Source organism: Mytilus galloprovincialis, chromosome 4 (genome assembly GCF_965363235.1).
Source record: "Mytilus galloprovincialis chromosome 4, xbMytGall1.hap1.1, whole genome shotgun sequence".
In the NCBI taxonomy this organism is placed as follows: Eukaryota; Metazoa; Mollusca; class Bivalvia; order Mytilida; family Mytilidae; genus Mytilus; species Mytilus galloprovincialis.
Genome location: NC_134841.1, coordinates 39966429 through 39989319, shown reverse-complemented (window position 1 = coordinate 39989319; position 22891 = coordinate 39966429). Strand labels below are relative to the sequence as shown.

The following is a 22891-nucleotide window of genomic DNA, read 5'->3' as shown; positions in this document are numbered from 1 at the left end:
CATTGAATGTAACAGACACAGTGAAACAACGTTCCTGAGCAGGTTATCAAAGTAAGGCATTGAATGTAACAGACACAGTGAAACAACGCCCCTAGGCAAGTTATCAAAGTAAGGCATTGAATGTAACAGACACAGTGAAACAACGCCCCTGGACTAGACAGGTTATCAAAGTAAAGCATTGAATGTAACAGACACAGTGAAACAACGCCCCTGAGCAGGTTATCAAAGTAAGGCATTGAATGTAACAGACACAGTGAAACAACGCCACTGGGCAGGTTATCAAAGTAAGGCATTGAATGTAACAGACACAGTGAAACAACACCCCTAGACTAGACAGGTTATCAAAGTAAGGCATTGAATGTAACAGACACAGTGAAACAACGCCCCTGAGCAGGTTATCAAAGTAAGGCATTGAATGTAACAGACACAGTGAACCAACGCCCCTGGGCAGGTTATCAAAGTAAGGCATTAAATGTAACAGACACAGTGAAACAACGCCCCTGGACAGGTTATCAAAGTAAGGCATTAAATGTAACAGACACAGTGAAACAACGCCCCTGGACAGGTTATCAAAGTAAGGCATTAAATGTAACAGACACAGTTGCATATGATGATATGCTTCAGAAAAAATTCTGTTTAAAATTTGTGTATGTACATGTAACTGTTTAGCACCTTGATAAAGCAAAACGGTGTTTCGATTTGACGGTTTGTTTCCATAACAATTGATCAATGTGATTTATATTTTATCAATTTCCAAAATTTATTTATCAACAGTTCAAATTAATTTTTACTGCGTAACTTCAAACCGCTCTTTTTTTCATAGTCTCGTGTTTTGTCTAACGTCCAAGTAATGTTTAATGGTATTTACATACACACGCAAGCTAGACAGGACAGGGCCGTAACTAGGGATCGATTTCAGGGGAGGCAGGGTTTGGGGCCGCCGATTTTTTTCCCCTCAGTAAAATGGCTTAAAATGACCCGTTTCCCATCGATTTCCTTACTTTAAGACTCATCAGTATTGCTTGAAGCAATTCTAATGCAAAAACAAACTGAGATTGCTGTTCGGGGTGATCCAAAGCTCCGTCTTGAAGGTCGTACTTTTAACTATAATTATTAACATTAAATACATTGTGACCGCCGATTTTTTTCTCTCAATAAAATTGCGGGAAAAAAAACCCGTTTTCCTTCGATTCCCTTACTTTACGACTCATCAGTAATGGTTGAACCTGGGAGCAATTTGTTTTGCAAACAATTATTATCTGTATTTAAAGATATTTTTGTTAGAAATCAAACTGGTAAGTTAAAAAAACATATAAAGTAAGATAATAGAACGCAAGAATATTTTTTTTTATCGAGGCATCTTGAATTTCAATATCACAGTTTGAAAGCTGAACAGACATGTATAGAACTACAACGAATGGGAGTGTTTAACTACTAATTAAGGCATTGGCCATAATGTTCTCGTACGATCGGCAGACTAGACACGTTAAAAAAATTATCCAACAGCTGATTCAGCCGGTAACGAATTTCCGATATCATAAAAGATTCACAAAAGTCGACTAGAGCTTGTGTTTATGTAGTTTATTGAATATGGACTCTAAATAAAACTTTGAATCTTGACAATACAAAGGGAACTTCCTCTGCTTAATTGAGCCCCTAAACATGGTAAATAAACGTGATTAGTTAATTTTTAATTAAAATTGCCGAAAGCAAAGTTTCATATGCGTTCTCGTACGACATAGGAAATACTGAATAACAGATGGATGGCCATACGAAAAAAAACTAAAACAAATGCTGAAATGGTTCACTTTCGATAAAAAATCCTGAAAATGACAGATATACATCACGTATCATGATAACACTGTTAAAACTGTAAACGTGTGTTGTTAATAATACAAATTCAAGTTCTTCGTGTACATATTGTCAATATTTCATTTTATTACTTCAAAAAAAATTGATGTAGAAAATTCAGGGGAGGCAACTGCCTCCCCTGCCTCATAGGTAGTTACGGCCCTGCAGGAAGAGATTTTTGTCACGTAAATCTGGTTTTAAACCAGACGGGCTATTTATCCGGACCCTGTAATAATCGTTGTTTGATTTTGACTGGGGGTCTGTTCTTTCAGAGGAGTCGGGTGCCGGTGGTTGATTGGGTCTGTTGTATACTATCTAGCCATTTTGGTGATGTCTGTTATCTGTTTATATATTACAAAGCGATAATATAAAAGTTCTAGTTTTTTTCAAATATCCATAGACATATATGATGAATGACACAATGCCGAAAGCCACTTTATATTTTAGAAAGGGAGGTATATGTCATTGCTTTTCGGGAAAATAAGTTATTTTTAGAAACATGTTCACTATGTTTCAATAACGTTAACGGTTAAACAATGTCAATGTTTCACTTCAGTGATGGCAAGACCGAACCAATATTTGAAAGCGATTTCTTGATTTTTTTTCAACATCTAAAATAAATGTTTAAGTAGATATAGGAAGATGTGGTGTGAGTGCCAATGAGACAACTCTCCATCCAAATAACAATTTATAAAAGTAAACCATTATAGGTGAATGTACGGCCTTCAACACGGAGCCTTGGCTCACACCGAACAACAAGCTATAATGGACTCCAAAATTACTAGTGTAAAACCGTTCAAACGGGAAAACCAACGATCTAATCTATGTAAAAAACGAGAAACGAGAAACACGTATAAATTACATAAACTAACGACAACTACTGTACATCAGATTCCTGACTTAGGACAGGTGCAAACATTTGCAGCGGGATTAAATGTTTTAATGGTACCAAACCTTCTCCCTTTTTCTGAAACAATAGCATAACATCACGCCAAAAAAACTAAAAATATTGATAGGTAATGGAGCTCCTTTTCGAGATATAAGAAATTTAAAAAAATGGCGGGAAAGGACTCTGACTTTTACCTTAAATTTCTATATTGGTGTTTTTGTGTCTCAAATTGAAAGAAAAGAAATTAAGAATCTGCTCAAATTTTGGAAAATGACCTAATGAACTCTTACACGAAAAGAAAATGGTTGTTATGGGGCAAAATAATAAACCCTGAAGGAAGAAACCAAGGATTCATAACGTCTGCCACATATTATTAAACCTTATACATCTTTAAATAGAATGAATTCACTATATAATTTAAAATACTAACTTTATTTCTTATTAAAAATGATTAAGAGGAAAACAAATTAAGACTTTATTCTATCTCATTCAACCCTTTGATTTATTTGACACCTCATACCTTTAGTCGAGGCGTACCTGATGGAACTGTTTCCATAAATTTTAGATGCCCTTATGGGGTTGTCCAAGTAATGATGACAATCACAAAACGTTTTTTAAAAAGATAATCAAATATTAAAATATACAGTCCAAGATTATCAAATTATCAAATAACCAGGAAATATTTGGTCTGTAAATAAAAAAATCACTTTAAAAAAACCCAGCAAAGTCATCACATACTCAAAAACCCCATGAGGAGGTTCATCTTAAGATTTAATATATATCCATCATTATAAAGATTCTACTGTTAATTCAATAAGAAAGAAATGATGGATTTTTTTATTTATTTTTAATTATGATAACGTCATAGTATACATATTAATAACACTAAACTGATAAAAAATTATTTGATTCTATATATTTATAATTCATTTTTTATTTCTTTACACCTATTCACCACAGGCCTTCAAGCTCAAAGTGTCAAGATCACGAAGCGATAGTTGAAACAACCTAATTTAAACTAGTTTAATTAAAAAATATATATGCATATACAAACTCAACATTTGATAAATGGCACAATCCATTTTAGTTTATAAATAAATAAATGAATATAAAATTGTACTAGTACTACAACAACGATTTCAACTACCCAACATGACATAGATCTTAGATTTTGTCCATTCTATGAAGATCTTTTATTAGGGTTGATTTTAATTAGTTTTGCGCTCAAAAAGGAATCTCGGAGGTTCTCTATTTATCTATTTTTAAAATGTTTAAATGTTGTAGGGAAAACCATAAATTAAGCATGGTTTGTCGTTTAAGGGCAATAACGACTATGATAATTCAATTAATGGTTTCAGTTGAAGGTAAATCATTGAAAAGTCTTAACTCGCTTTGGGCATAATTATCAAAACGTGTTATTTTCAATTTCAGTTTCACTGCAAATTCTACAGATCTTGTTTTCAACCTTGGGTGCACAACTATTCGCAGGTAGTCGTAAATAATTTTCCATCCATCAAAGCGTTTGGGTATCAAAATGTTTTGACAATATCGTTGAAATGCAGCTTACATTGGTTTAGTTTTCAATAACGTTTAAATCTTTGTTTTGACTTTCATTTAGTTTTAAAAAAGAATTAAAGGATACCGGTTTTGCAAACATTATGCATAAAACACTTCATTCCTTTCACAATAAAATGTTGGGCATCATTTCTCCTCCCCCCCCCCCCCCAAAAAAAATAAAAATTTTACAGTATTTTGAGATTATTTTTTCCTCAACCTATCAAAACAGTTTTGACACACTGATATCAAGCAATGCTTTAGCTATCGCTGTTGACTATGTGTAAGCAAACACTTTTATATACAGTAACTTAAAAACTATATATCTATTTTAAATCGTCTAATCTATGCTATCAAAGGACAGCAGAGGAATCCGTAAGTAGCGTAATGTTCCTGTTTTAAAACGGAATTGTATACGACTGTCATACACGTGAGAGGTTTAGCTAGCTTTAAAGACTAGGTTTAATTCACCTTTTTCTACATAAGAAAATTCATATATCAAGTCAGGAATATGACAGTTGTTATCCATTCGTTTGATGTGTTTGAGCATTTGATTTTGCCATATGCAGGGTGGACTTTACGTTTTGAATTTTCCTTGGAGTTCGGTATTTTTGTTATTTTACTTTTTTTATCTAAATTTCATAATCTCAATTATAATTGATTCTATTTTGCCGCCATCAAGTTGATACCTTATCATTGCTTTTGTTTCCATTTGAATCACTGTCCCCCATTTTCAATAGTCAAATGTACATGATGATAAATGAACTCATTAAACATACCAGGATTAAATTTTATATTTACGCCAGACGCGCGTTTCGTCATTAAAAGACTCATCAGTGACGCTCGAATCCAAAATAGTTAAAAAGGTCAAGTACGAAGTTGAAGAGCATTGAGGACCAAAATTCCCTAAAGTTTTGCCAAATACAGCTAAGGTACAGCCCGTAACAGAGAAGTGATCGAATTGGTGTTTCTTTACCGTCAAAATTAGTTACGTTATCGACAAACTTAATTGAGAAGTGACCGAACTATTGGTACTTTAACGTTAAAAAGATTGACAATGCTGACAAACTTTCATCTGTCGATACCGATAATATTGAAAATAATTCTAATAATATGAAACAAAATATGTCCATGCACCATTTCGATTGGGCGAAAAGTAGTCATTTCTTCAAAGTCAGAACAGAAAAAAAAGATTTATGGAAGGACGTCTTGATAGTATTATTTCCTTTACAATTTTACCCAAAACTAAAAGAAATATACTGGTAAACAATTAAAAAGGTGTTTGATAGGAATGAAGTCCTTTATTTTTTCGGACTACAATGTGTACCGTATGTGTGATGGATTTGAATTCAATCAATAACTTTGAAATGTTTTCTCATATGTATACACAAAAGGGAGGACTGGTATTTGTACTTCTGTTAGAATATGTCTTCGTCCGTTTCACATGCCAAACTTTTTTCTAGTACAGTTTAAACGGGAAAATTTTGTTGAGAATTTTTTTAATATGACAAAATAACGAGCAAAACTATTTCTTGCAATGGCACACACAGAGAATATTTTTTTTTAGTAAAAATCAGTAAAAATCATTTCTCCAAAATATACCATGGCCAGAACCTGACAGTTTTTAGCAGTGTACAAATGAAAATCGTCCGGAAAACTGCGCTTGCTGTCATTTTGAGGGATCATGCAACATTTCACCTATTACCCCATAAACAACATAGGTTCTCAATTACTGAAAAAAGTTCTAAAAGATAATTTCAAATCAGAGTAAACATATTAACTTCCTTATATCCAGTCGAATTTGTCTATAGTTTACACAAAGCTGGTTCTTTTAAAAAACGTTTGCATCAGGGAAAACATTTTTCTTTGACTTTTAAAACATGCAGGGGAAACGGATTTCCTTCACATATAATATTCCGATTTTCTGTTCGATAACGTAGATTATACGACTTTTTTATGACTACGTGAACTTGTGCCATTTAGTTTTGCTGGTCTTTAGGAAGACAATTTACAATTGTGCAGTGAACGGAGGCACTTATACATAACCTTATAATTCTGTTTGGAAACAAAAATAAATTCCCAATATATAAATATACATGTATGAATATACATGTATTATATGTCGTGTACATGATTGGATTTTGTAGATATAACTACATACGTTTGGTCATCAAGAGATTCTGGTTTCTCTTTTTGTGTGTCGGAAACGTTCAATTCGGATTTAAATTTAATTTACCGAAACATTTCCGTACATTAACTCTTAGGACGGTCATAACATTTTAAGGACGCAACAGATCGAAGTACAATTTTAAGTAGTACATAGATGTGCAATAATTCAGCTTCCTGTACCGTTCATGAAGTTCTAAATTTTGAATGCTGATTTCTTTAAAAAACACAATTTTTTACAATAAAAAATCTCAAAATGTCCGTTAACAATGAAAAAGTTTGACCATGAAAAATCACATATCTAAGAAAAGCAGTCGTTTAATTGATTATAAGAAAGTTTCAGTATATCATGTCAAATTTCTTTAATTTGAGAGTTTTCCTTTAGTTACAAATGTAGCTCCATGTCTGATGGTGAAATAAAAATGAATGTCTCAGAAAGTGGTGAATTAGTTTCAATAAATGACAGATGAATCGGGCCAAGCTTAGTAACTTACAGTAAACAGACTACTGTAACATTGACGCACTCGTCGAACTGTTTAAAAGATTTGTGTTTATGACCAAAATGTATATACAACTTCATTTATAAATTAATCTGAATTTCATAGCGCGTCGTCACAATAATGAAAGTTACAAAAAAAATCTATAACCAGCAGATCCTATAAAGAAAGTATTCTTGTACAAAAGGGTATTTATTATAAAAAGGTCCTAACTATAGAATAGATAGTTTACCACAGAAATCTTAAACGGAAGTTTCGACAATTTTAAACAGATTTGAATATAAGTTTAACTTTAAATAAACACTCAAAACATTTTAATACCTCGAAGGTGTAAAGAATAAAAATTTTAATACCTCGAAGGTGTAAAGAATAAACCAACAATCTCAATCTTTAAAAGTGTCTTCATTGCACTAACCGACGAGTTCATGTTTACAGTAGAAACAGTGGATGTGACTCCAATAAATTCATTATCATTGTAGTCATGAATATTTATCGCTTATATTAAATTGATAAAAATTTTATCGAGGTCGCACCAACTATTTCTACAGCTAAGATCAGTTACATGTAACATGATCTCGTCGATTCGCACGACGAAGCCATTGTTTATGACAGAACACACATTCCAGATAATGTATTTTTGTTTCCGTCAGTTCGAAATATATATGTATTTCATAATATGTGTCATGAACAAAGACATATGTTCGATTTAATAATGATTTCCTCGTAACAAATGATAGAAATTTCGGAGATCCCGTATTTGATCCCTTACCGTTAAAATGAAAATGCCAATGACAGAGGTTGATAATAAAACATGTTTTACTGTGTTAAAAAAACTTTGACTTAAACAATGAAAACTTACACGTTGGACATGAAATATTTTGTCGATGAAGACAATTAAATTATGTCACTTCTGAAATAAGTTTGTCGATAACGTAACTTATTCTGATGGTAAAGAAACGCGAATTCGATCACTACTCTGTTACGGGCTGTAATCTATTCCCGAGGTAGAAAAACTTTAGTTTTTTAAAAATTCAAAAGTTTTGTTAACAGCTAATTTATAAATATGACCATATCAATGATAATTCGTGTCAGCACAGAAGTGGGCTGATGATACCCTCGGGAAGTAAAACTCCACCAGCCATGACATCGACCCAGTGGTTGTAAATAAACTCATCCTAGATACCAGGATTAAATTTTATATTTTCGACAAATGATACAATATTAAAAGTCAAAAGTTTTAATCAGAGCAATGTGTCATTGTACGACGAACATCTAAGCTTAGTTCAAATATGTTCTGCAAACTGACCAGCTTTTGCTACGTGATTCAAATAAACAATTTAATTGGCGAGTCTTAGATTATTACTGAATCTCATTTTTTACTGCAAACTCATAGACAAGTACATTTTGGATCAAACTGAACTCTTTCACAAAAGTTTCATTTCTTCAAATGTGATAGTTAGTTTTAGTAAACAATGGTAGTAAAATCACTAGATTTTGTCAGAGTAGGGCTACTGTTACGTTTGAAATAGGAGGGTGTGACTTGGTGGTCTGACACCTGAATATCTTTATAACCAAAAAACCGATCAAGTCAGAATTTAAAAGGTGCCACTTATACGCCGGTCTTGTGTTATACTGCTTTATAACACAGTGTCGATTGATATAACCCTATTGTCGACATTTTTTACCTATTGTGAAGTTTTTTTTTGTTCACACATCGTTGTCAATATAATGGAATTTGATGCGACTGTAATACAAGTGAGAGGTTTAGCTAGCTATAAAACCAGGTTTAATCCACCATTTTCTACACAAGAAAATGCCTGTATCAAGTCAGGAATATGACAGTTGTTATCCATTCGATTGATGTGTTTGATCTTTTGATGACGTAATTTGATTAGTGACTTTTTTATATATATAAATCGCGAATCGCAAAACAAATGTCATTATGTTAATGAAAACAGAACGTCAATATTTTTGAATTAGTTAATTGACTCATGCATATTTAGATGCAGTGGGATTTTTTGTCACACGGACTCAATCTTCTAGGTATGCAATGGTGTAGTATTTTATCTAATTACATAATACAATACACAATTGTATACCAAGACAGATATGTTATCATTGTATATGATAGAGCGAAATGCATAACTTTTTCAAATGTTCTTGAGATTAATATATTTATAAAATCTATCATTATTAAAATTTTACAGGTGGAGTTCTCATGTTTATGCAAGAACCAACATATGATGCATTAAACAGAGTTTTTTTTCATTCATTCTAATTACCATGATTGCGATAACGCTCTACTATACATATTAATAACTTTAAAATAAGAAGAAATTGTTTTATTTTAATAATCATGATAATATAACATTCTTTTTTATTTCTTTATACCTATTAACAGCAAGTTTTCAGCTGAACATGTCACTATGACAATGATATAGCTAAATTTAAGAAAAGGTAAGAAATGTATGAAAGACAAAAAGTTATATATATTTTTATATATGAGCGTAAAGCCAACAGTCGGCATACCAAATGGAATCATTGATTCTGGTTATATAATCTTTTAATGTTGAAAATAAAATATAATATTCAGTGAAAAACGATAATAATCTACCGTATAATAGTTTTCAGTTTTATACAGAAACATATATAATGTGTTGGGGTAAAACGTGTTTACTACCTTCAAACACTATGCCTAACCTGGGACACTGGTGTAACTGCTAAACATACAAATTAACAATACAATCAGTTGAACACAGCTTACCTCAACAGATATATACAAAGCACAAACATAACCATAAAAAAACCCACAAAAGACTCAAAGTACAGATCTAAGAAAACTTGAAAATACTTGAAGCTAGTTCAACGCAAAAAAAAACTATTAGAAAGATTATGCATCAAAGAGGGTGGTAAAGGGGCCCTGAACACGGAACACGTGAAATAAAAATTGGAAAAACGTTGCACGGAAAATAAAAATAGGAAAAATGAAGCACGAGAAAAAATTTAATAATAATAATGGAAAAGGTAAAATAATTTATAAATCATCCGTTCTTGGAGATCATCTAGTCATTATATAATGGACATGATGACCCTCCAGTTATCTATTAACGTCCGCTAGTTGCAACTAATCAAATGCGGGACAAGCATGAGAAATTAAGAGTACCGACACGAAACACGAAATAAACAAAGGAGACCACGTGGCACGCACGTCGAATCAAACACGAGAATACGAAATAAAAAAGCCAACAAACGTTGCACGAAAATAACCCTTTACCACCCTCATCAAAAAAAAACAAAAAAAAAAAAAACAGTACGCATCCAATTTCCTTTTGATTTTATGTAAAGATGACATTAACAGTCGAAGAAAATCTTGACCCCGTGCTATATTCCAACATATCATTATTGACAGATTGTAGTACCATAAAAGTACATATATATGTATAACATTTATATTTAGTTGGTCTTTAACTTACTGATGACTCAATTTTGTTACAGATGAAACAATATCAAAAGATCTAATACAGTGTTGAATAGACAACCTTTTAGAATAAGTTTATTTAAAGGAAGGAAACATTGACTTGGATTATGTAGGCTTTATTGGCGGGCGTGTGGTCCAAATAACTACTCCAAAAGTAATGAAGAAGAACGACTGAAACTTCATAAGTTGTTATAACAACGAATGTGTTGCACGATATGATCTGTCTGTCTGTCAACTAACTAGCAACATGTTTTTGTCCTGTTATATCTTAATTCACACGAAAATTTGTGTGATCTGTACAATTTTACTGATTAGGTCCGATTTCTAATCTTGACAATTGGATTGAGTGGGGATTTGCATGGCGGCTGACGATTACACTCTCAAGAACTTTTTTTGTTTTTGGAAATTGTGGGTCCTCAATGCTCTTAACTTTATACTTGTTTGGCTTTCTAACTATTTGATTCTGAGCGTCACTAATGAGTTTTATGGAGACGAAACGCGTGTGTGTTGTATTAAATTTAATACAACTATATGTTTATTTATCATTTGTGTAAATATTTATCATATTAATTTTGTATTTCACACATGCTATATCTTGTATATGTTATATATATTATTGTAATATCTTCTCTGTAACTATGTATTTGGTTTATGAGAATAAAGATCATTCATTCATTCAAATTATGGGCCTGGTACCTTTGATAACTATCAACGCAACCAATCTCACTCCTTTTGTATGTCATGCAACTCTCTCTATTTTTGTTTGTTTGTTAGATTGATTGATTTATTTATTCCTGAATGATTTACGAGAATAAATATCGTTAAACTACTTTTATCTTAATTTATTTCATAGTCATACCTTAGTAAATTGTTCAAAACTATAAATATAATTTGGTTTGAAGGTTGATCTATGATTGTATTTGTTTCATTTATATTCATAACTTGTATAGACTATCAACTATATAGTGCTTGACCTAGTATAGACACCTATCTATTATCAAAGACTTTATGATGCCCTCAAGGGTATTATGGGGTATTTTTGTCTTATTTTGCTCTTTCATTGACATTTTCTCAACCTCCACTTGTATATGTTTAACATTAAACAAAGATCTTTATAAAATGTGCTTCCTATGCATTTTTCTGGATTTAGGTTCATTAGGAACGATCCAACTATTTAAGCAAAATTTGAAGGTAGGCATGTATAAATACAGATATAGGTTAAGAGATATATAACAAAAAACATACAAAAAAGTAAGCAATATTCAAACAAGGTCAATTTATCAATAGGAATTTGAGAAAAAAAAAACACATTCATAGAATTATGCCAATACCACATCACTGACTTCTAAGCTGATAATACTCTCGGACCGATCAGTTCACCAGTAGTGGTAATCGTATAACTTTCAACTAAAGTCATAATAAAGTACAATTTTTATTTAATTCTTTAGATTATTAATTAGTATTTTATATAACCCTAACTACACTTGCAAATACTTCTTACACGGTTTATTACAGTTCTATTTTGGCTTCTTTTATGTTTCAAACTATTGTCGTATATATGCTGTATTTTAAAACGAAGTATATAAATGCATCATGTATATCAGATTAAACAAATTGTACGCCAGACACGAGTAGTTTGCAACAGCATCATAGTCGAAAACATATAGATCAAAAGAATTAAGGTGGTACCCAACACCTTCACTAAAATTAATTTGGCTCGTTTAATTTTCATAAATTTTTGAGAAAGTATTTACTTTGACCCTATGACAAAAAAATAAAAATTTCAAAAAATTTGAACCAACCATTTTATCAGAAAAAATACACGGTTATATAGCAGTTTGACAAACACTAATTTTGATCATTGAGACTCTTAATATTTCGTTAACAACACAACGTAATTAAAAAGTATAGCTGATTTTACAGAGTTATCTCCCTGTAGTGTTAGGTAACACCTTAAGACGAGGAGGAGAAAACGAAAACAACAATATACCAAACATTATATTAAAGACTTAACATTGATCAACACGAATCCAACTGGAAGTCTGAGATGCATCTAGGGGCTCTGGAAAGATAAATAACTTTTGTGTAACTAATGTTGGTTATAACCAATCATTTCGGTGAAAATTCACTGTCGGTGGTATCAAGAATGAGAAAATTAAGGAGTACAAAATGTCAATAGTGTAGACACAACACACTGAATGAATAGTTGATCATTTGTTACAATCATGAAAGCATTGTAAAAGGTAAACCCACAAAAATACTGAGCTCAGAGGAAAATTCAAAACCGAAAGTTCCTTATCAAATGACAAAATCAATAGCTCAAAAACATCAAACGAATAGATAACAACTGACATATTCTTGACATGGTACAGGCATTTTAAAACTTCAATTCTTAAGAATTCACTTTTACGACGAAGAACTGTTAACTCCAAAAATGTTTTTTTGTGAAAACAGCAACCGTTTGTCATGTTTATAAAGAAAATTTAAAACACAAATCCTGGATTATCATTTTTGTGAATACATACAATCAATAAGTAGGCGCTGCTGGTATATTGTAACATACAGCTGGAAATTCACAATTGGAAAACTGAAGCAATGTTTTTGTTGAATATTTAACCGACCAACACTATCAACTGCTAAATATATGTCATGAAACAGGCATTTAACTGACTTTAGATTCATATATCCAAAAATGTCTTCAAACAAATTGTCATTGAAACAGCAGTTAATTGACTATAATTCATGACTCAATGCGATTACAGGTGTTATGCTATGGAAAGTATATTAGCTGTCAAACTCCTGGTCACCGATTTCACTCAAATTCTTATATTTGATATATAACATACTGAAACGTATACATAAATTACAAAAAGTTTAAAATAAATAACTATCAATGCATGAATTCTATGGTATGTACCAGTATGTCGTGTGTATTTTAGTCTAGGCACCTTCTAATTTACCATCGCGATGACCTGCGAAGACTACCAACATTCATATACCCCTACAAAAAACATATATATAAATAAAAAAGCGAACACGCAATTGTTTTTTTGTGTTAGGTCTTTTAATGAGAAGGTTTTGCTTAAACAAGTATGTTTATCATCGGTTATAAATGTATAAGAATTAATTTTTTAAGGATAGAATTAGTCAGCAAAAGGGTTTAACCTTGTTTCATTTTTAATATTGACATTCTTTTCTGTCTTCAGTAGTTGAACCCGTCTAGCTTATGGGTAATCATTCTGCAGCTAAGGGGTTAAACTGAAGTTATTAACACGAGGTTAAGATGTAAGTTTATAGTACATCATTGATGTTTTTCAGCTTGTTTTGACAAATTTTATGCAAACTGACAGCTAATAACGAAATAATATGTCAAAATTACGCTTTTATTAACACTTGAAACAAAAAGAATCGTATATTATTTTTTTGGTCTAATGTGTAGTTAAAACCGCTTTAATAACAGAGCACATGTACATGAGATGATATTTAAACGAATGTTATTTATTAGTTATTCTACCGATAAATTTTTGGTGATATTTGTTGTGATGCTGAAAGTATTCAGATTCAAGTTATATTCATGATATAAATTCGACACTATATTATGAATATGTCTTGTCTTACAGTATTATGATGGAATATTTGTTTAACTTTTGCGGTCAACGAAAATATTCCACACATAAATTGGTCAAACATAATCTTTCAGTCGAATAGTCTTCGATGAATTCAAAGTACAATGTATCAAACACATTATCCAGCATTTTTGTCTTTTATATTGCTTTTTCTTTCATAAACATTTTTATGACATGCCATTTAAGAATGTGGTGATATTGAACAAAAGTGCGTGTTCTCTCTGCGGAATTAGGTTTGCATATAATTAGCCTTTATAATACACGCTGGGAATATTCAAAAGGGTAATGACACTTCGGTGAGTACTTTAAGTGGCATTGTTTAGACATGAAATATCATTTTTTGTATGTTCTTATCATTTTATTATTTCGGATATGATAAATTGGTAGAGGGATCAACCAAATTCGTTTTTTATTTAGATTTGTCTGAAATTAGTAAGGTTAATTATGTTGTTTATGTCTGGATTGTAACCAAGTTATCATCAATTCAGTATTGGCGTTGAATTTTCAAAAAGGTGACTACGTAATACATTATTTTTTTTACGCACAAAAATTTAGAAACCGGTTTTTTTTTCTTTCAAACTACAAAAGTGAACTAGATCCTCGTGGTAACAGACATACTTTTCTTGACAAGCAAAAAACTACACATCTAAAAGAGGAAATATGAATTTATCGATGTTAATTGATTTGGAGATTTAAATTAAGCTTTCAGTATGGGAGCAGCTGAATAAGTCTTAAAGTAATCTTCCACTAAATACCCTTTAAAGCAGTACACAAAACGCCTTTATTCTGTCAACCCTCTAACTTTTTGCATATTTAAGATTTAAAACATACCCTGGTCTATCTTTCAATCGTTTAAAATTAAATCTAATGCAATTTAAATTTAAAATCTATAATAAGACATATAGGAGGAATTCTGATTCCAGGAACATGAGGAAGTATAAAATACATAACAAAGTTAGGCGATGTAGTATAGCTTAACAAAGATCAAGGCAAAATGTTATAATTTTATAAACAAGATAGAAATAAATAAATTGTAATGAATGTTTCACAACACCGTGTCTTGACACAATATGATACATCACCAAGGAATAAAAATCATGGTGTGCTATTTTGTTTGTAAAGGAATTGTTATTTAAGAAATGATCAACTAAGCATTAAAGTCCATTTTCATGTACCAATAAAAATATAAATGTGACTGAATGTTTTTATCATGTTTTGTTTTTATTGTAAGCTATGGTAGATTCTTTTTCAACTATGCAAATGCTGGTTAAATAAAGCTATATACCTTCGGGTACAAGTTTGAAAATATAATTTTCCTGAACGCACAGAAACTTAGATTGTTTAGTTCCTAGCAATACTATTTTAACACGTTATATCACTGGTTTAATTGCATGCATTTAGAACGCATTTGTTTCATTCTTATCATCTGTCTTAACCAAGTTTTTGTTAATGGAAGAGAAGATGAAATTAATTATCTTCACCACAAACAAAGTAGAGAAATTAGTTTAATTTACAAATAAAAACTTAACGCTCTTTCGATCACTGAACATTATTCTTCCATTTTTCATTCGGTTTTTCTATTATGAGAAAATAAATAATTATAAATTTTAAACCGTAAAACACTCTTTTCAATTCTTACATGAACTGAAAAAATGAATTAGAACATATTTATTAATTTTCATACAAGTATCTTTTTACTTATATCAAGTGTTTTAAAACAACGTTCGTTTAGGATAAACTGCTGAACCTCCCAGAGCACCTCAGGTTTATGGTGTTTATAGGTTTATTGCTCAATAATAATTTTTCGGTGAAGCATTTTGTGTTGACTGTTAATTGCTTTTCGTCGCTTTTCTCTATTTTTGTCTTTGGGTGATTTGTAATACTTTGGATTTCCGATAACTCCATTTGGTATCTTTTGTATATGTGTTTTGAATATTTCTTTTGTATTTTGTTCCATCCTGTTACATCCCTTTTACGTAAATACTATATGACGAGATTGTAATCAAAATACATAAATTGGCAATACGTCATGTGTTTCCAGCTTTATACATCTTTAATAACTGATATATGCTTAATAGCACTGCTTAGTGAAGTATTGGCAACTTCCCACATCAAAGACTTTCATAAGAAATACACGTTATACGTTTTATATATCCCATTTCTATGTCAATATATAATTATACATTTAATGCAAATGTATACAAAGTTTCGGAAGAAAGAATGTTTTATGAACTATTTACACCACTGGGTCGATGCCACTGCTGGTGGACGTTTCGTCCCCGAGGGTATCACCAGCCCAGTAGTCAACATTTAGGTGTTGACATGAATATCAATAATATGGTCATTTTTATAAATTTCCTGTTTTCAAAACTTTGAATTTTACGAAAAACTAAGGATTTTTTTATCCCAGGCATAGATTACCTTAGCCGTATTTGGCACAACTTTTTGGAATTTTAGACCCTCAATGCTCTTCAACTTTGTACTTGTTTGGCTTTATAAATATTTTGATATGAGCGTCACTGATGAGTCTTGTGTAGACGAAACGCGCGTCTGGCGTACTAAATTATAATCCTGGTACCTTTGATAACTATTATGACACTTATTTATGACTTCCGCGATATAACTAGCTGTTGATAGTCCTATATGAAATAATATGCTCTGTTTATTTTTGTCATACAACATGCACTAAATCTCACTGACATAAAACATACTGCCTTATGGTTTGGTCAACAACCAAAATGACAACCGCTGTCTTAAACGCCAACTTTTATCTTTTGGTTCGTGACCTGTAGTGACATGATGTACATTTATCGTCATCAAATTCTTCATTTGAACTATCAGTAAGACAATAAACATCAAATAAAGAGGTGTTTTTCCAGTGATATTTCAAAGGGGGCTTCAAACCTTTCTTCATCTTTTTCTTCTTCTTAGATTTTTATTTTTACTTGTTTTCAAAATATTTCTTATGTGGGATTTTTTGATTGATTATGTTCGCTTTAAAAAAAATGTCTCATAACTTTTGTTGCGATTCATGCATAATCTCCACTTTTTTCTTTTTATTCTTATTCAAGAATAACATCATTTACTAACATTTATATTCATTATGATTATTATATTCAATTCAATTCAATGTTTTATTAAAGTCTCATCTCTCAACAAGTACAATCAATCAATAACACTAAATAAAATGAGAGCCATTCTATACAGAATTATACGAGACTATTAAAATGCATAGATGTAATACACAATACGAAATAAAATACTATTTACAATATATAAAATTTCTACGCCTTTTTAAAATCAAATGACAGGTTTTGGCACACACGCGAATCATGTTTACATCTGAGAATAAAAACACTAACTTTTGGTTATCATCTTAAGTATTAAAATTATCATTAAAAGTTAACAGAATATAAATGGTTTCTTAAATCGTCATAAAGAGGACATATGCAGCGTCCGATCATGGGTCTTTTTGAAAGGAAAACATAACAGACATAAAGCTTAAAAATGCTAGTCAAAATGATAGATAAAAAATACTTCGGTCCTTTTTTTGAATATTTATGTAATAAATCATCATCTTGTAACAACTATAATACATATACAACATAAAAACAAAACATTAAACACAATTATGTCTCGTAAGTTTGTATTTTAATCTAGAAAAACAATCCGTTGGTTTATAGTCTGATTTCGTACTTTAGATAACAATAATACAAATTAATATTATAAACAGTTTTCGGTTGTTTTTATATTGTCCTTAATATACATTTGAAAATATTTATAATTTTTTGATAACTTACAAGTAGCATTTAACTAGCCAAAAATTTCTCTTTAGTATGCTTATAGAAATAAAGTATACTTGCACATTAAATGTGTCTGCCAACTCCGTAAAAAATGAATTATATATGTTTGAAAATTAAACGTATTCCGAAAAGAGGCTTCCATCAAGGATACCCCTTTCTTGGTCGTTTTTATAGAAAAAATGTGTATATTGTAGTCGTAGAAAACGTCTGTTAAATCAATAATTTATTAATATTATTTACAAACAAATCATTTTTATTTTATCAATTTTAAAATGCAATTATAATACTTGCATTGCTCCCTCTTTTGGAACATTATTAAGTCTATATAATAAAATGAATGGTTCTACATAGAAAATAGCATACTTTACGTTTGATCATATTTTCTTTTAAAAAAAATGACATACATCAAAGATAAGTCGTTTTTGGAGTATTGTGAAACGTATCATTCACGCTGTCTTGTTAGAAAGCATGTGAACTATTTAAAGTCAAGAGATGTCAAATAAATAGATAAGTATAGGCATCAAAGACTTTACCTGTCAAATGTGTTAACACGTTTAAGTTCTAATATTTTTAGCGATAATAACATAATACATGTTATATTAAATATATTCAAAATGATTCAAACATCAAATATAAATTAATATTTATTGATATTTAATGTCTGTCAAAAAGATAAATTGAAATGAACAAATTACCATATCATTTGAAATATCCAGTAAAAATTTAAAAATGAAATAAATCGAATTGTTTGCAAAGGGAACTAAAAATTAGTCGTTCATGAAATATCGTATTTATCGATATATCAGATACCATATATCGAGAGAAAAAACTGAATTAAATTAGATAAAGAATAAATGAAACGCTCACCCGTTTTGTAGTATCAGCCAGGTAAACCACAATCCAATGATATGTATAAATGTTTGAATGATTGACAAGTAAATCTATTGTAATCTGAAATATGACAGTAGATTTGATTGATGTATAGCTCTACAGGTTACAAGTACAAAAGGTTTGGATTGAAAATAATGTTTTTTGTCCCTATTTCAGTTTCTTTTATTTTCCGTTGTTTATACGTTGTATTTAAACTTAATAAGTTTTTTTTTAATATTATAACGATTTATAAACTAAATAGTGTACGAATTAAATTTTATATTTCATGATCTTGTGAGACACGATAATCCTTGATGGGAAATGTGAGGCAAAAAAAAAAAAAAAATCGGCTATATTGGTAAAGAAATCGTAGGCATTTGTTAGAAAATATTATTGAAATCAAGATAAAAATGTCGCATTCGAAATTAACCTTCATCCTGATAACATGTCGAACTTTATGGGCAAATTAGATGTGAAAGTAAAATACATTTGGAGAAAAGTACAAATGTAATACAACGTTACCTAAATAGAATAGTGAAATCTTTCTATCTATATGTAATATTGAAATTAACATGTAAAATATTGGACACATGCACTTTCGTTCAATTTTTATTCTGAAATGTAATGGTTGACATGACCCAAGTAAACAGATCGTTTACACATGTTAGAAACGTGAATATTTAAGGAGATATGATGTAATAAACAAGGCTATATCATGACACAAGGACAACTGTCTTCCCTATTAGAATGTGTTCTGCAGACAAAAAAATCTACGTCAATCATTACGTACAAGAGTAAAGATTGTTTATATTCAAGGGGACCAACCTGCCACGGAACGTCGGTAGTTCAGTGGCCTTAGTAGTTTACCTACTGTATCATTAGCATGTTAACACTGTGGTGACAGGTTCGAACCGCACGGGGTGCAGGCAAGTGCTTTCAAATATCAACTGCCTGGGATTGCAAGTTTCTCTGTCTAAAGTCTCTTCATTTAATTCAGCTTCATCCACCTATAACAACTGACCACCAAACAATAGCCAATATTTTGGAAGTGGTGTTTTACTCCAATTATGGGGAAGAGGAAAGTGGGGAGGAAAAGCTTACATTGCAAAAAAAAACACCACCAAAAGAAAATCAAGAAAATCACTCTTTTTGAACGTAAACACTCCTCCTCATCGCACCTGTTTGAATATACACATACCATATGATTTTTTAAATTGTTTTATAAGAAAAACATGACATTCCTACTAGGAATGCTGTGTTATTGGTAACGAATTCGTTTGTTGTCCTTTTTCAAATCAACATCTTACTTTTCGTCATTGTCGTTTTAAACTCTCTTTCAGTATCTTCGACCATCATTTTTGTAGACGATTAGATTTTACAGGTTTTGTTCTCTAAAGTAAGGATGTTTTCGGTTGTGTGACTTTTGGGAAAACATTTTTTTTGTATGCGTGGTTACATGGAAGAGACACCATGGGGTGCTACACATGATTCTCTCCGTGTCCAAAACCATTAAAGCAAGCAAATATATGAAAATATGAAATGACGAAAGCATTAAATTTTCAACATTAAGTATAAACAAAATAACTAAAATGTTTTTAAATAATGAGATGACCAAACGAACTTTTCACGAAGATTCATGTCAGCAAAAGTATTACCACCAGACCAATTTATTATAGTCTTTATAATTACTATAAACTCAAAAACAAATTGTTTAATATCTTAACCTCCTACAAGGAACATTTTGGCAATTTCGAGCATTTGACTTTTTTGTAGTTCTTTTCATCCTTGTCAGTTTTGATGTGTAAAAAACTGATCATTTAAACTTATCTTAACATATGATAATTTTCCAGATAATAGTCAGAAATGAAACTGGAAGTGAAAAGTAATCTTGTAATAGCAACAACTACTCTGATTATTTCTACTCTTTTGAATTTAAAGTGGCACTAGCTACGAGTTTAAAAAAGATATTTCTTTTCTGTTAAATTGCAAGTGAATAATTCGTCGTCATTTAATTCGTATTCATATGAATTTTAATTCATCCATATAGTAGAGATGAGTCATAAATTAAATGTTCATTTATTAAATGGAAAATAATGTAAACATTAGAAGTGATAGAAGGGTAAATCATTTGTTTGACTGATTTGATGAAGCAAAACGCATTCTTATGCAAGTAAAAACCCTTATCAATATACAGTTTTAACCTATAATATGAAATCATACACAACTAGTAAAATCCAATTACATGAGTTCGAAATCTATTTATATCTATTGGTATGTTTATATCGGGTTATATGACCGTTGGCAGACTTCGGAGGTCACCTCGATTGTAAATTAGATCGCGTCTTGACTAAAATACTCACAATATACTGATAAATCCTCTTGAGTCTATGCATCGCAAATTGTATATTTTCGAATTTTCATAATTTGGATATGCGTTTTAGTATGTTATAGATCAAATTTGAGAAATTGAGTCAAATCGGTAAGCATGAATTTGACAGCTAATGCCCATTTAAGCTGAAGAACAACACTGATTCACGAAAAATATACCGACGATAATTTCATCAAAATGTTGGACAACATATTTGATGAGTTTGATGGGTTGATAATTCTACAGACAGTCGGTATTTCAATGAGCACTATTTATGCACCACTTATGATAGATTTGTTTGTATACTTACATAAAACAGAAATCATTCGAAACCTTGCCACATTCCTATTTTTCCTAGATATCGACACAGATTGTCCAGTTCCATCTAGAAATTAGAATCTATGATTACCGTGAAAATTGTATTTTTCCAATTTGCAACTTCCCATTTATCAGTAGTATCAATCATCTGCTCCGTTGTTTTGTGTTTTCGTATTTCAATCAATATGTTACGCTCGTGCATGTACTTTACCACATGAGTTGAAGTAATGTATATGTTACAATGTTGATCGAGGTTTGCATTGCTGAGTCTCAAGTATTTTATGAGACTAATTTGTTTGTGTTTTGCCATTATTGTTTTTCGATATTTGTGTTTAAAGTCACATTTAGTATATCATCAGTCTCCTTTTTACACCAAAAAAAAAAAAAAAAAAATACATTGGAAAAGTAAGTTGCCACAAAGGACGGTTCGGGTTGTCAATCTTCCTTAAAAGAGCTTTTAGATCCGATATTTACAAATTCAATGAGATTTAAATGTCAGTAAACTACTGTTTCCTATAAATTTAACATTTCATCTTCAGTGTGCATTTCTTTAAAAATTATTAATCTCGGTGTGTTCCTATTTATTAATCTTAGAGTTGAAGTGTAATTATCTGTTTTGTTTTCTAGATATCATCTAGAATATGATGATATCTAGAAAACAAGAGGCTGGGTTCATCAACAGATAACAACCAGCGATGTTATTTTTGAAATTTTGTATTGCTTAAAATGTTTGCAGTACAAAGATTGTATCCATATTTAAATTTTGCCGAGATAATTCAAAAACACAAAAAGTTTACACTAAAATTGTGTGTTTTTATTAGTCTATAACAGTTTTCAGATAATTGGCTATATATTAAGATATTTCTTTACACGATCTCGTTTTTTTATGTAATTATGATAGTATTATGAACATGAAATTTCAACGCAATGTTAAACCATGTAAACTACGCTAAACATTCAGTCTATGAAGCGTAACTGAAGTGCTAAATAACCTACATGAATATGGAAAATGTCAATTCTTATAAAACTGCATACCACATACCATAGAATCAGCACGAGTGGTCATATCTAAACTAATCTAAACACACACTTTACTATGAAAACTACGCAAAAATTTAACAAAAGTCAATGGACCATGATGATGGGGCAAGATCAATCATATAATGTCAATGGAAATAGAGTTGCAACTGAAAATATTGTTCTTAACATTAGTGGTTCATCTTAAAATGATCTATCACAGACTTTTAACATGTAAAATATGCAAAACATTCAACGTCAATAGACGAGGACTATAGAGCAGGTTCAAATAATCTCAATGGAAATGAAATGGACCACTGCATTCCAATTATAATTGCCCTATCACTAGTGGTTTTTCATACACTGGCCTTATCATAAACTTATACATTATTGACGCTGGTCACTGGCGGATATGGCACACATGAGACTCGGTTTTTCGACTAGGTCGAAGTAT

The 22891-nt window shown here is 31.0% G+C and overlaps 1 protein-coding gene across 1 annotated transcript in view; it reads right to left on the bottom strand.

Moving 5' to 3' along the window:
• The window catches only part of LOC143072123 (salivary peroxidase/catechol oxidase-like), a 52532-nt gene extending 33719 nt beyond the window's left edge, over positions 1–18813 (bottom strand). The window contains exon 1 of the mRNA XM_076246931.1: positions 18732–18813. The gene's annotated coding sequence lies outside the window, so the exon portion shown is untranslated. The remainder of the gene's footprint in view (positions 1–18731) is intronic.
• Positions 18814–22891: the final 4078 nt, after the last annotated feature.